This window comes from Drosophila melanogaster, chromosome X, assembly GCF_000001215.4.
Source record: "Drosophila melanogaster chromosome X".
Lineage (NCBI taxonomy): Eukaryota > Metazoa > Arthropoda > Insecta > Diptera > Drosophilidae > Drosophila > Drosophila melanogaster.
Genome location: NC_004354.4, coordinates 19,436,075 through 19,450,384, shown reverse-complemented (window position 1 = coordinate 19,450,384; position 14,310 = coordinate 19,436,075). Strand labels below are relative to the sequence as shown.

The 14,310-nt window shown below is 36.8% G+C and overlaps 1 protein-coding gene across 4 annotated transcripts in view, besides 1 other annotated feature; it reads right to left on the bottom strand.

Annotated features, from left to right (window-relative positions):
• The window catches only part of kek5 (kekkon 5), a 118,734-nt gene that overhangs the window by 21,530 nt on the left and 82,894 nt on the right, over positions 1 to 14,310 (bottom strand). For 3 of the 4 annotated variants that reach the window (NM_167648.3, NM_167647.3, NM_133154.5), the window contains one exon: positions 4,080 to 4,112. The exons of the other annotated variant lie outside the window; for it this stretch is intronic. The gene's annotated coding sequence lies outside the window, so the exon portion shown is untranslated. The remainder of the gene's footprint in view (positions 1 to 4,079; positions 4,113 to 14,310) is intronic. 4 annotated transcript variants of the gene reach the window in all.
• Positions 5,600 to 13,060: a mobile genetic element.

The window sequence follows — 14,310 nt, the reverse complement described above, 5'->3', positions numbered from 1 at the left end:
CACAACCCCCCCCCCCCCCCAACCGAAAGCATGTGGAGCTTCTTTGGCTTCGTCTTCATCTGCCAAAGTTGAACTCCAACCCCTGCGGAATATGTTATCTTTCCCCGCCGCCTGGTCCGTGTTCGATTTATATATTGCTACACGCTGCGGGGTAGCGGAATTGGGCTCGGATGCAATTGTAATGGACAAATTCGGTTGGTTTACGTGCACGACAAGCTGCTAGACAAACCCACTAAAATTTAGCCCAACGCAAGTCACTTTCCAGGGCATATGCAGTCAAGTGATGTGTACGTACGCCATGCCGGCTCTGTTTGCCATCCTTTGAGTGGTTGAGTGTCCGCCTCCTCCTTTCGGCAACCAGCCTGAGCCAGTATAGCATTCTCGTTGTGGTGCTTGGAGTGGTGGTGTACGACTACTACTACTGGTGGTGGTGGTGGTAGTGATGGTACTGGTGGTTGTAGAAGTACTATTAGTCCCCGAGCTCTGCGCTGGTGTGCAATACTTGAAATGCAACAAAATTTATGTGCATATGCATACGGCTATGGCATATGGCATATGGCATATGGCATATGGCATATTGTAGGCAGGAAGCCCGGCCCAAGAACGTAGCCTTTGTCTGCCATGCCCCAAGCCCCATGCCCCATGCACCACGCCCGTTTTCCCCGGCCACCCCCCCCCCCCCCCCACCCCCCATCATTTTGTGGGGCGAGCCTGATACAACAGCAACCACCGCATATTCTCGACTTGGGCTGCCAGCAAACTTAACAAATGAGCGCTTGAGAGTCCTGCCAAAAAGGGAAAAGCTGAAAGTTGAGCGCCGCTAAGCTGGCGCCAAAAGTTTCCAGTTTCTCCGTTTCGCCTCGACATTTCTCAATTTCCACGGAGCAGAACAAATGTTGGAAACAACTTGGAGCAAACTTAGAGCTGCGCGAGGCCAGTCAAGGAAGCAGCCAGTTTGAATGGGAGCACAGTTTGTGAAAGTTCACTAGCACTAGGGCCAGTGCTAGCACTTCTACTCCACTCAGTACTTAGTACTCGGGATACTCGGTACTTGGTAGTGTGGCCAGGGCAAACAAAGTGACTGCAGTTTGTTGTCCTCGCCTCGTCAGTAGCGACTGAAAGTTTGAAGGCAGGCGCACTCGCTAGGACCTGAGCTGATGTATTGTGCGAATCATAGAATAGTTATAAAAAAAAAAAAGCAATGGTAAACTTTTTAAAAAGGGGGGGAAAGCCCTAGTTATGTATAATCGTTACTCATTCAGTAAATGCTGTATGGGTTTGCCGAACGTAGATAGATGGATGACTTAGTCTTTGGTCAGCACTTAAAGTGCATTCAATATCAAGTTGTAACACATACTTTTGAAATAAACTAGCTAAGGCGAGTTGTATGCCAATGCCAATCTTATATTGAATGTGTCTTTGGTGTGACCATATTTTACGAATATGTACCGGAAACTGCATTTGTATGTAAGTAGAGCACACCTAAAAACGAATAGCAGCCGTAAACTTGATGCCAGAGATACGTTTTCGGGGGACTCTTCTCAAGTTTTGCATTGTCAATATCTACTTTTGTTCTGACTCCGAATTTAATTTGGTTAGCAGATGAGCGCCTACACCTGGGAGCAAACTGAAGTCAGAGTTCAACCTTACGCTTGTGTGTGAATGGTGAGCCTCTTTCAAAAAAAAAAAACACATCGGGGTTTAGGCACACACCCACACTCTTGCACTCGCCACTCAGACAATGCAGTATAAGTGCCTGGCTACACATAATGTGCGAAAAATATACATTCTTTTATATACACAAGAAGAAAAATAGATTGCAGCAAATTTTTTTTGAATCGAAAAAGCATATAATATATATAACTTCTCTATTTGATTACCAGACTTTTTGGTGTGAAAAAAAAGAAAGCGGGTGGAAATTATACTTATATTTTTGATGTAATTTGCCGAGCAAACAGAAAAATGTAAATATCTATTTGACTTGCGAATATTAAATACGAAATACGAAGCAGGCGCCCCCTTTTTTTTTTTTTTTTTTTTTTGCCGTGCACTGTCTGCTGTCTGCACGGCGTACATGCATATGCATCCCGGTGCTGCAAAAAAGTATGCAAATAGAACACAATTTGCATGCAAAGTGCCATCAAGAGAGCGACAGAGTGCGAGCGAGAAGTGGAGTGAATCTTATTAGCCGAGCCAAGAAAAAACAAGAAAAAAAAAAACGGGGGCGGGTAGGGCTAAGAAAAGGACGAACCAGGTGGAGCCGATGTTCATCACGTAGGATTTAAGTCGCGTTCTGAAGACCTTGTCGACCTCAGCAAGTTGTAACTATTTTCTTTTCTCTTTTTTTTTCTCGCACATTTCGCTGTAAATTGGCGGAGTAGTCGTAGTGTAAAATAAACACATATATTCGGGTCGTATATGAACTGGTTTATGGGACGGAAGTACATGAAACGATTTATGCAACTATCTGATTTTGAAATATGTGCTGTGCTGCATGTGGAGATATGTAGTTATCTAGCAGCATGGTAAAAAAAAAAAAACAATGCGGAATATTCAAAGCAGAGATTCCAAGTAGAGATACTAATGATACTAATCGTGATCAAATACGAATTACGATTTTAATAAAGAGATTATTAAAGAAGTTCACATTTTGTTTCTCTAAACAATTGACATTTAAATTTAATCATAATATGCGCATTTCGAAGGAGGAATTTTATTTGAAATAGCTACATAATCAAACATATTTGTAATTGGAAAAAAATCGAACCGAAAGCTCTCGCATATATGTATGTGCATACAATAAACCAATTCAAAATGCACTCTATTTAGTTACAAAATAATGCACTTTGAATGCATGGCGCCTTTTTCATTTCCCTCAAGTTTTATTCAATTTCCCTCCGAGTTGGCCATTTGTTTGCGTTATTTGAGGTTTTTTTGGTCAAATAGATAAAAATAAGAAATATTGGTTTTTCTGCAGTATCGGAATTCATGAAATTTAAACCGAATTTCAAAGTTATTTAATTTTTACTACAAAAAAAAAAAGAAAAAGCGGACTTTGTTTTGTACAAACAAGAAGAAAAGAGGAGAAGAAATATTACAAATTGAGCAAATTAAATTTTACATTTAATTACGCAACAATGCTACGTACTTCATTGCATTCATTCCGCTCAAGTTTTGGCCAATTTTTGTACTTTCCTCTTGGCCATTTGTATACGTCATGTGCGGTTCTTGTTCTTGTTCTTGTTCTTGTTCTTATGGATGCACTAAATGAATGACCTCGGAACAAAGTGTTGTTGTACTGGCCTGCTTCTGTGCCTCCTTGTATCGCATGTTTTGATTTCTTGCGCATTTTAGCCATTAAAATGCAGGGCATTTTACTTTAAAAGGAACATTCCTGCCGGAATTTCGCTCGACTCTTTTTCTTAAACTCTGACTAGCGGAACACAACGCGACAAAACACTGGCTATTTTTTTTTTAATTTCCTTTTTTTTTTTTTTTTACATTTTTACTTCCACTTTTTTTTCGTACATTTTTGTTGTTGTTTGTGTGTGGGCGGAAGTTCGCGTGCCATTGTGTGTGTGTGCGAGGGTGTGTGCGAGGGTGTGTGCAAAAGTTTTACGAGCAAACCGAACTGACATGTTAATTATTTTCCGTGGAACTCCAAAGACGAATAATACGCCGGCAAAGTACGTGTGGCGTAGAAAGTGGGCGGTAATGAGCTAAAAAACAAAACAAAAAAAAAAAAAAAAGTATTGCTACCAATGTGGGCCACTTGCCACTGGAAAGGGTTGTATGTGGCATGCGGCACGTGGCATGTGGCATGTGGCGGTGGCTGTGGGGCAAGCAAGGGAAATAAGTGCAGAATGCCATGGCAAATTGGCCCAGAAACATTAATCAAATCGACTGGGCAAAGTGGCATCTAACGATCCGCAAAAGTTTTATGAGTTCGTTGGTTTTGCAGATAATTGCATTTGACTGCAATTGTGGCTTTACTTTATTACAACGAACAACGTAAACTACAAAAGAGTTTCCATTTTCGGTTTCCAGTTAACTTCCTTTCGAACAAGATGATGACTTACCCATTTAATAAAACAAAAAAAAAACCCGGCAATCTGCAAGAGAAGAAAACGAATTAGCTACACAATTTTGTGGTGCACGGTATGAAAAGCTTTTAGGTTTCTTTGATTTGAACAGTATACCTGTTACATACACCATGTGATATACATACATAATATATATGGAATATTTTTAAACAAGACAGCTCCTAATGGCAAGGGAATTTCCCGTTTCGTTGCCGGGAAATTCTATATCTATTTGTAAAAATCTGCCGCACCCTGGGGAGTGTAAAAAAAAAAACAGCTATTTAGTTGGGGCTGCACGGAATCTAAATATATATAAAATATTTTCCGATGGTCGTGGGTCTGAAATCGAAACTCCACAAAATTGCTCTATTAGTTCGAAACTTTATTGTGCGGATGAATCATTTGTGTGCAATTCACACTGCCGGCTGCTTGATTTTCCTTTACTATTTCCGTTGCCACGAAAATTGGTCGTTTTTATTTTTCCATTTTTGTTTGCTTTCAATATATAAATACTTAAAAATAAGCACCGTACATTTTTTGCTTGTTTGTTGCTTGTATCGAAATATCTGACCAAATCGGATTAGTTTTTAGTTTATCAATGCATTTATTTTACCACCTTTAATACTATTTCGGCAATAATTTAGCAGTGGTTACCAAACCCCCCTCGAGATTATCGCCCACAGCAGGGCATGGATTCGTTAACCAAATCCTTCGCATTTCCCGCTTTCCCCATCAGTGGATGTCAATCCAACTATATGGCAAAATCCATAAAGATTTCGTTCGCCCAATGCCCGGAGGCCTGGCTGGAATATAGGTGCAAAAATGATTGGGCGTAGGTGAAAGCATGGATGGTGGGCGTGGCGGCTGCAGAATCAAACAATAAATCTCTTTTTGCCAGCAACGTTACACACACTAAGCTCATTTAGATTTATGTACCCCAAAACTGTTTCGGGAAATCCATTTGTGCGCTGCAAACTTTTCTGCTTACGCATTTTGCCGCCACCATCGCCTCACCAAACGCAGCTCTTTAGGCATTTTGACTGGAATACACCGAGCACACCGAGCTGGGATACATCGAGTACCCATCGAGTAGCACAGATACTAGATTTGCCCACGCGGAAAATTCTGGCAACGCCTATCCCGTTTGTCCGCCCCACTTTTCCCCATTTTCCGCGTCTCAAAAAATCGCGAAAATCTGTTGTCTCCTCCCCACACCAACGCACAGGTTTTTCTCGTTGCTAGAAAAGTTGGCATTGTCAATATCAATATAACTTTTCTTTCTTTTTTTTTTTTTTATAAAATTACCATAAATGTTTGATTCGAACAAAAGTTGGGCAAATGTATTTCAGCGATGCAACATAATTTGTTGTATCCATCAAATAACTCAGCATGTAATGCCTATTTTATTATTTAAAATGAAATAAAAAGTTTTTTTTTCGAACGTCACGCGAACGAATTGCCTGAAGGCTTAACCTTTTGCAAAGGCATTTCAAGGGGTTTCCTTTAAAATATATATAGTGACATATCCATAAGTCCCTAAGACTTAAGCATATGCCTACATACTAATACACTTACAACATATACACCCCAATACAACATACAATACTCCGGATGTACCCAACAGATACCAGAAAGAATAAGATTGTTAAAAAAAAACCCCAATTCTAGATAAGTCACCCACTGGTAGACTAAACATCCGTCCCCTAATTTAAACAATTCCTTGCTTAAGCCTCACCCCATCGTCACATTCCCACGTTCAAAGCTCGGAGCCGCAATCCCGAAAAACAAAAGTATCGATTTCAATAAACAAATTATAAGAATCTAAGAGCACTTGTATCCAAGAGCAAATGCACTTGAATCCAAGAGAAACGCAAAGCTTTTTCTCTTCACGATCAGAATCCTAAAGTCTAAAGTCCATATTAGAAAAGCTCGATACCGAGGCTTGAACGTCAATCAAATCAGAATAATTATCAGAGTTCAGTTTGAGACCTAATTGTAAAAGGTCGGTGTTCTTCTCAAATAAAAAGATTGTAATCATTTAGTGAAATAAAAATTATATTTTTTTCACTTATAAATATTGCAAGTATTTAATTGGCGCAGCCGGTAGGATCCAATAAAATAAAAGAGTCCTTTTAGTACGGTACTGATCAACTGAAGGATATGCTATACGACTAGCTATCCAAGATCAGCGAATTAAAATAGCGATTCAAAAATATTTTAGAGATCCGCAAAAGAATCTACGTGAAAGTAGTATTCAAAATAAAATCCCGTGCGGTCGGAAACAAAAATTAATTTAAATTTTTTAATTCCGAAACTTAAAACCAAGTTTAAAGAAAACTTAAAATCAAGAAAACTTAAAACCAAGTTTAAAGAAAACTTAAAATCAAGAAACTTAAAATCAAGTTTAAAGAAAACTTAAAATCAAGAAAACTTAAAACCAAGTTTAAAGAAAACTTAAAATCAAGAAAACTTAAAACCAAGTTTAAAGAAAACTTAAAATCAAGAAAACTTAAAACCAAGTTTAAAGAAAACTCAAAATCAAGAAAACTTAAAACCAAAATAAGCTCCAGAAAACTAAAAGACATCATGGCAGTCCCACAACTCTCAGAAACACACCTAAACCAACTGCTAAACCAAATCAAAGAATTAAACTACTACGATGGCGCACCTGGCAAATTATCTGGATTCGTCAACCAAGTGGAACAACTGCTCAGTTTATACCCAACACAGGAAGCAAGACAGGCACACGTCATATATGGAGCAGTGAAGCGGTTATTAGTGGATTCAGCCTTAGAAGTCGTAACCCAGGAAAGAGCTAACACATGGCTGGACATGAAGAAAGCACTGGCAATGGCATTCAAAGACCATAGACCTTATGTAACTCTCATCAGACAATTAGAAGACATATCATACCCAGGAAGTATCTGTAAGTTTATAGAAAAATTAGAAACACAATACTGGATTATCTTCGATAAGTTAGAATTAGAAAGTGACCATGTTGATAAATCGAATTATACCGAAATGTTAAACAAAACTGTTAAATCAGTAATAGATCGAAAACTGCCGGATAGAATTTATATGTCTTTGGCACGTAAAGATATTGATACAATTTATAAATTAAAACAAGCATCAATGGAATTAGGCCTTTATGATGCTATTCCAGAAAATCACCGTTCTAATAGAACAGAAATGAATAAACGTAGGAACAGGGGAAACTATAATCAAAATAATAATCAAAAATATTACAATAATAGAAATCACAACTACAGTAATTATTATCCTAGCACGAATCAGAATCATAATACACAACCACCTCAGAATTCGACTCAACCTATGACAAATCAAAACCAATATTCACCGCGTTTCATACCGAATAATCAAAGAGGGAATTATTATGCATTTAGACGAGACTTAACACAAGCTCAGCAGAACAACCCACTTAATAACACCCTTAACTTCCAACCTTCGACATCGAATAATATTAACAGACAAGGGCCAGTAAAAAGACAACGCGAGAGTCAGAGTGACCAAAGCAGGATGGATGTAAATTTTCATCAAGCTGCCTCGGACACTCAAATGATAGAGAAGGACATACAAGTCCCTATGTAAAAATAATTCATCATAATAAAAATTATAAGGGAATGATCGATACAGGATCATCAATTAACATCATAAGAGAAAATTTTGAGAACTTAGAAGAAAAGGAAGAAAACCTAATAGTATACACTATTAAAGGACCAATAACACTAAAGAAAAGTATAATAATAAAACCTACTTCAGTATGTCCGTCTGCTCAAAAATTCTACATTCACAAATTTTCTGATAACTATGATTTCTTGTTAGGTCGAAAGTATTTAGAAGATACAAAAGCTAAAATAGATTATGCTAACGAAACAGTAACACTAGGCTCAAAAGTATTTAAGTTTCTCTATGAAGAAAAGAAGGGCGAGACCGCATCCAAATGCCTTGACCCACAAGAAAAGAATGATTCCGCTCTAGTGGACAGAACCAAACCAAAAATGCAAAAGGTTAAGACCGCACCTAAGTGCCTTAAACCAAAACATCAACAGCAGAAGAAAGAGACCGCATTACCCAAATGCCTCATTTCAAATGTTGTTAAAGACACAGTGGACAATGATGTAACACATCTCGATCCCATGTCCGTTGACAACGATATAGTCAACTTCGCGATTAATAATGAGTTACGCGAATGTAACGAGTATAGACTCGAACACTTAAATGCAGAGGAAGTTGAATGTTTAAAGAAGGTCCTATACGAATATAGAGACATTCAGTACAAAGAGGGCGAAAATTTGACCTTCACCAGTACTATTAAACATGTCATCCAGACTCAACACGAAGACCCAGTATACCGTAAACCCTACAAGTACCCTCAAAGCGTTGACCAAGAAGTTAACAAACAAATTAAAGAAATGATAGAACAAGGGATTGTTCGCAAATCGAAGTCCCCTTATTGTTCTCCTATTTGGGTGGTCCCCAAGAAGGCAGATGCCTCTGGGAAACAAAAATTCAGGTTGGTAGTCGATTACAGGAATCTAAATGAGATAACTGTTAACGACAAATTTCCCATTCCCCGAATGGATGAGATATTGGACAAACTAGGTAGATGCCAATACTTTACCACTATAGATCTAGCCAAGGGTTTTCACCAAATCCAAATGGATGAAAATTCTATTGCAAAAACAGCTTTTTCAACTAAGCATGGGCATTATGAATATACTCGTATGCCTTTTGGTTTAAAAAACGCTCCAGCTACTTTTCAGAGATGCATGAATAATCTTCTGGAAGATTTAATCTACAAAGACTGTTTAGTCTATTTAGACGATATTATTGTTTATTCCACTTCATTGGAAGAACACATTTTATCCCTAAAGAAAGTCTTTGAAAAACTGAGAGACGCTAATTTAAAGTTGCAACTAGATAAATGTGAATTCATGAAGAAAGAAACTGAATTCCTAGGACACATCGTCACAACAAATGGCATCAAACCAAATCCAAATAAAACTAAAGCAATTACAAATTTTCCATTACCCAAGACACCTAAGCAAATAAAATCATTTTTGGGATTATGTGGATTCTATCGCAAGTTTATTCCTAACTTTGCCAAAATAGTTAAACCCATGACCCTCAAATTAAAGAAAGGTGCTATAATAGACACCAAATGTAAAGAATACATCGAATCATTTGAAAAATTAAAAGTTTTGATAACTTCAGACCCGATATTAATCTATCCTGATTTTTCAAAACCTTTTTCCTTGACAACTGATGCTAGCAACGTAGCTATTGGTGCAGTGTTATCACAAAATCACAAGCCAGTTTGTTATGCCAGTAGAACGCTAAACGAACATGAAATCAACTATGCTACGATTGAAAAAGAATTGTTAGCTATAGTTTGGGCTACAAAATATTTCAGGTCATACTTATTCGGCAGACCTTTTGAAATATTAAGTGATCACAAGCCACTGGTATGGCTCAACAACATTAAAGAACCAAACATGAAATTGCAAAGATGGAAAATAAAACTTAATGAATTCGATTATAAAATCAAATATCTTCCAGGCAAAGAAAACCATGTCGCGGATGCTCTTTCCCGCACGAAAATAGAAGAAGTTATGGTTGGCGAGGTCGCAAACAGCGCAGACGCAACTATACACAGTGCCATTGAAGATAATCTAAATTACATATCCATAACAGAAAGACCAATAAATTACTTCTCTAGACAAATAGAGATAGAAAAAGGCGATAACGATACAACAAGTGTACAACATTTCTTTCAAAAATTAAAGATTAAAATAGTCTATAAAGAAATGACACCTGAACTCGCCAAAAACCTCATTAAGGAATATGTGTGTACCAAAAAGAGTGCAATTTATTTCCCTAATGACGAAGATTTTCTGATCTTCCAGAGAGCGTTTACCGAAATTATAAGCCCTAACAATTTCACAAAACTCTTGAGATGTACCACAAAGTTAATTGATATACTAACGTATGCAGAATTCAAAGATTTAATCTTAAAGAAACATAAGGAACTTTTACATCCGGGTATAGAAAAAACAATCAATTTATTTAAAGAAGAATATTACTATCCTGATAGTCAAAAGCTTATTCAAAACATTATCAATGAATGTGAAATTTGTAATCTAGCAAAAACAGAACATCGAAACACGAAATTGACATATGAGACTACACCAGAAATATTTAACACAAGAGAAAAATACGTGATAGATTTTTTATCTCACAGGAAACCAGATCTTCTTATCTTGCATTGATATCTATTCGAAATTTGCATCACTAGTTGAAGTAAAAAGTAGAGATTGGCTAGAAGCAAAAAGAGTCATTACTAAAATATTCAATGATATGGGAAAACCGCAAGAAATTAAAGCAGACAAAGACTCAGCTTTTATGTGTATAGCCTTACAAAATTGGTTAAGATCTGAAGGTGTACAAATTTCTATAACGACTAGCAAAAATGGTATATCTGATATAGAAAGATTCCACAAGACCGTAAACGAAAAGCTAAGAATCATTGGTAGCGAACAAAATATTGAAGATAGGTGCACAAAATTCGAAACAATTCTATACATATACAATCACAAAACTAAACATAATAGTACTAAAAGATTTCCAGCAGACATTTTCCTATATGCAGGCAGTCCAGATTTTAATGTACAACAAAACAAAATCGATAGGATAGAATACCTCAATAAGAATAGACACGATTTTGAAGTTGATATAAAATATAGGCAAGCCCCACTTGTAAAAAGTAAAATAACCAATCCATTTAAAAAGACAGGAAGAATTGAACAAGTAGATGATAAACATTTCAAAGAAACAAATCGTGGCAGGAAGATCGTTCACTATAAGTCAAAATTTAAGAAACAGAAAAAGTTTAATAAGAGCAAATATGATAATTCCAGACCAACCAAAGAAGCACAAAGTACACAACATACTTCTAATAATGCTTAGTTGCATACTATCACTTATCATCACGGTCAAGTGCAACAATATAGAAGTAAATCCAATAAACGCGAAAAATGGATACCTTATATTCCAAACAGGAACAATGGAAATTCCAACCAGCTATGAATACCATTATTTAAGCATAAACATAACAAAGACAATGCTCATGTTCGAAGATATAGTAAGTGAAGCAAACAACTATCCTAATGTACCACAAATACAATATTTAGTCGACAAATTAAAACGAGAAATAAATGGGTTAAGAATTATTAGTCGAAGTAAAAGAGGTCTTTTAAACGTAGTAGGAAAAGCATACAAATACTTATTCGGCACATTAGATGAGGATGACAGAGAAGAGTTAGAAGAAAAAATAAACAACATGTCAGAAGACTCTGTAAAAACCCATGACCTAAACACGATTCTAGATGTAATCAATAGTGGTATAGATATAATTAATAAGCTCAAAGTAGATAAAGAACGACACCAACAAATTGCGGTACTAATATTTAACCTAGAGCAATTTACAGAATATATAGAAGACATAGAATTGGGTATGCAATTAACCAGACTAGGAATTTTCAATCCAAAATTACTAAAGCATGACTATTTAAAACATGTAAATTCAGAAAAAATGCTAAAGATAAAAACGTCAACCTGGCTTAAAACAGACACGAACGAAATTTTGATCATTTCCCATATTCCTAGCGAGGTTACTAAAGTTCCAATATTCCAAATTGTTCCGTACCCAGATGAACATAATTATATTCTAACCGAGCAAATATTCGATAAATTCTACAAATTTGATAACCAAGTATTCCATAAAGATACCAATAGGGTAATATTCGACAAATGTATTATTGGAATCATCAAACAAGAGCAAACTCAATGCAAATATATTAAAACACATAAAAATTACCAAATAAATTATATAGAACCAAATATACTATTAACATGGAATATTCCTGAAACAGCTGTTAACCAAGACTGTACAAACAATAAAATATTAATTTCAGGAAACAACATCATTAAAATTAAAAATTGTACCATGCAAATAGATGAATTCTTAATCTCTAATAATCTAGCAGACTTTACACAAACAATTTATATCACCAACAACGTAACACGTCTAGAACCAATAAATCACTTACAAACGAGAGAAATGATAGAATCCCATGTAAAACACTATAACTTTTTCCAAATTATATGCATTACAACGTTTGTCATAATGATAATTAGTTTGACTCTGTATGTAGCATATAAGTTTAAAAATATACCTAAGAAAATTATTGTCAAATATCGTAAGCAAAAAGAACACACGCACCTTGAAAATAATGTCAATGAAAATATTCAACAAGGAAATAATATTACCTTATACCCAAATTTAACGACCTGAGGACAGGCCAAATTCAAAGGTTGGGGGAGTGACATATCCATAAGTCCCTAAGACTTAAGCATATGCCTACATACTAATACACTTACAACATATACACCCCAATACAACATACAATACTCCGGATGTACCCAACAGATACCAGAAAGAATAAGATTGTTAAAAAAAAACCCCAATTCTAGATAAGTCACCCACTGGTAGACTAAACATCCGTCCCCTAATTTAAACAATTCCTTGCTTAAGCCTCACCCCATCGTCACATTCCCACGTTCAAAGCTCGGAGCCGCAATCCCGAAAAACAAAAGTATCGATTTCAATAAACAAATTATAAGAATCTAAGAGCACTTGTATCCAAGAGCAAATGCACTTGAATCCAAGAGAAACGCAAAGCTTTTTCTCTTCACGATCAGAATCCTAAAGTCTAAAGTCCATATTAGAAAAGCTCGATACCGAGGCTTGAACGTCAATCAAATCAGAATAATTATCAGAGTTCAGTTTGAGACCTAATTGTAAAAGGTCGGTGTTCTTCTCAAATAAAAAGATTGTAATCATTTAGTGAAATAAAAATTATATTTTTTTCACTTATAAATATTGCAAGTATTTAATTATATATATATATATATATAGAAAGCACGTCGATATTTAAGTTTTTCGCTGCCGATCGAGTATTGCTTTTAGCCATCGCTTTACGCGTAAAATAATATATTTATTTTTATTGCGAATTGCTTATAAAGTATTTAGAAGCCCGGAGGAGCTGATTCGATTGCATATTTATGGTTGAATTTGGTCGCAAGCAAGCAGAGGAGCCAAAGGAGCCAAAGGAGCCAAAGGAGCACCGGTTCCTTGACTGAATCGCGGAGGAGTCGCGTTGTAGTTTTCTAGCTGACAGCACAGCAGTTGCATTTGCAGCTGCATTCGCCGCACAGGAAGCACGCTTCTTGTCCACGCAGCAAAGTCAACGTTAGTGGATGTGGATGTAGATGTGGATGTGGATATGGGTGTGCACTCAACCGGGACACCTGTCTCCAGTTCTGCGCCTTTCTGCCACACGAATAGATGCAGTCTACTATCGTATAGCAAGCAAGCACACAAGCGCTCAAGTCCCAAGTGCAGGAGAAGGAGGAGGAGGAGCAGGAGCAGCCAACCCAGCAACCCAGCAACCCAGAGATTCACTCGATTTAATTCAGTTTGTTTTTTTCCAGATCGAGCGCCCAATTTGGCTGCTGGTGCACAAGGAGCTGTGAAGCTTTTCCCGCTTACATTCTCGATAATATGTTAGAATGAGAAGTACGTAGCACATCACCTAAATAACGACATGCCAAACTGAGTTAGCGAACATCCTGGCCTGATGATTCCGGATTGCTTCCATTTCCATGCGAATCTGACATGTGCATCTGTAAAATGGACTCTTTTTTGGCTCTTCTGTGTATCCAAGCCGCTACTTGACCATCATTTGGCCAAAGTTCTCACTTAATAACGCCAGGGAATACATTTCAAATTATTCAAAAGCAACAGTGGAAATCTGTGACAGGTTGAATAAGCTATGACATTCAAAGAAAAAAAAAATAATACTAACAAAAAAGGACAAAAACACTGTATCACACAATGGAAATAAAAATAGGTTTCGAAGAAAAAGCTCAACACAAAACGAGAGGACGGACAGTAATGTGAATCGACATTTGACTTGCGAAACCTTCATGTCACTGCCAACAAAATGCTGGGTATCTGTATCTGTTGAATGCCCCAATGCGATGTCAGAACCAATTTGATTCTTTTGTATCGCGCCCAGAGATCTTCGGGGCTCTGGCAGCTGTATTAGCAAATAGCCGTAGTCTAGTCAATAATGAAATACTTTAA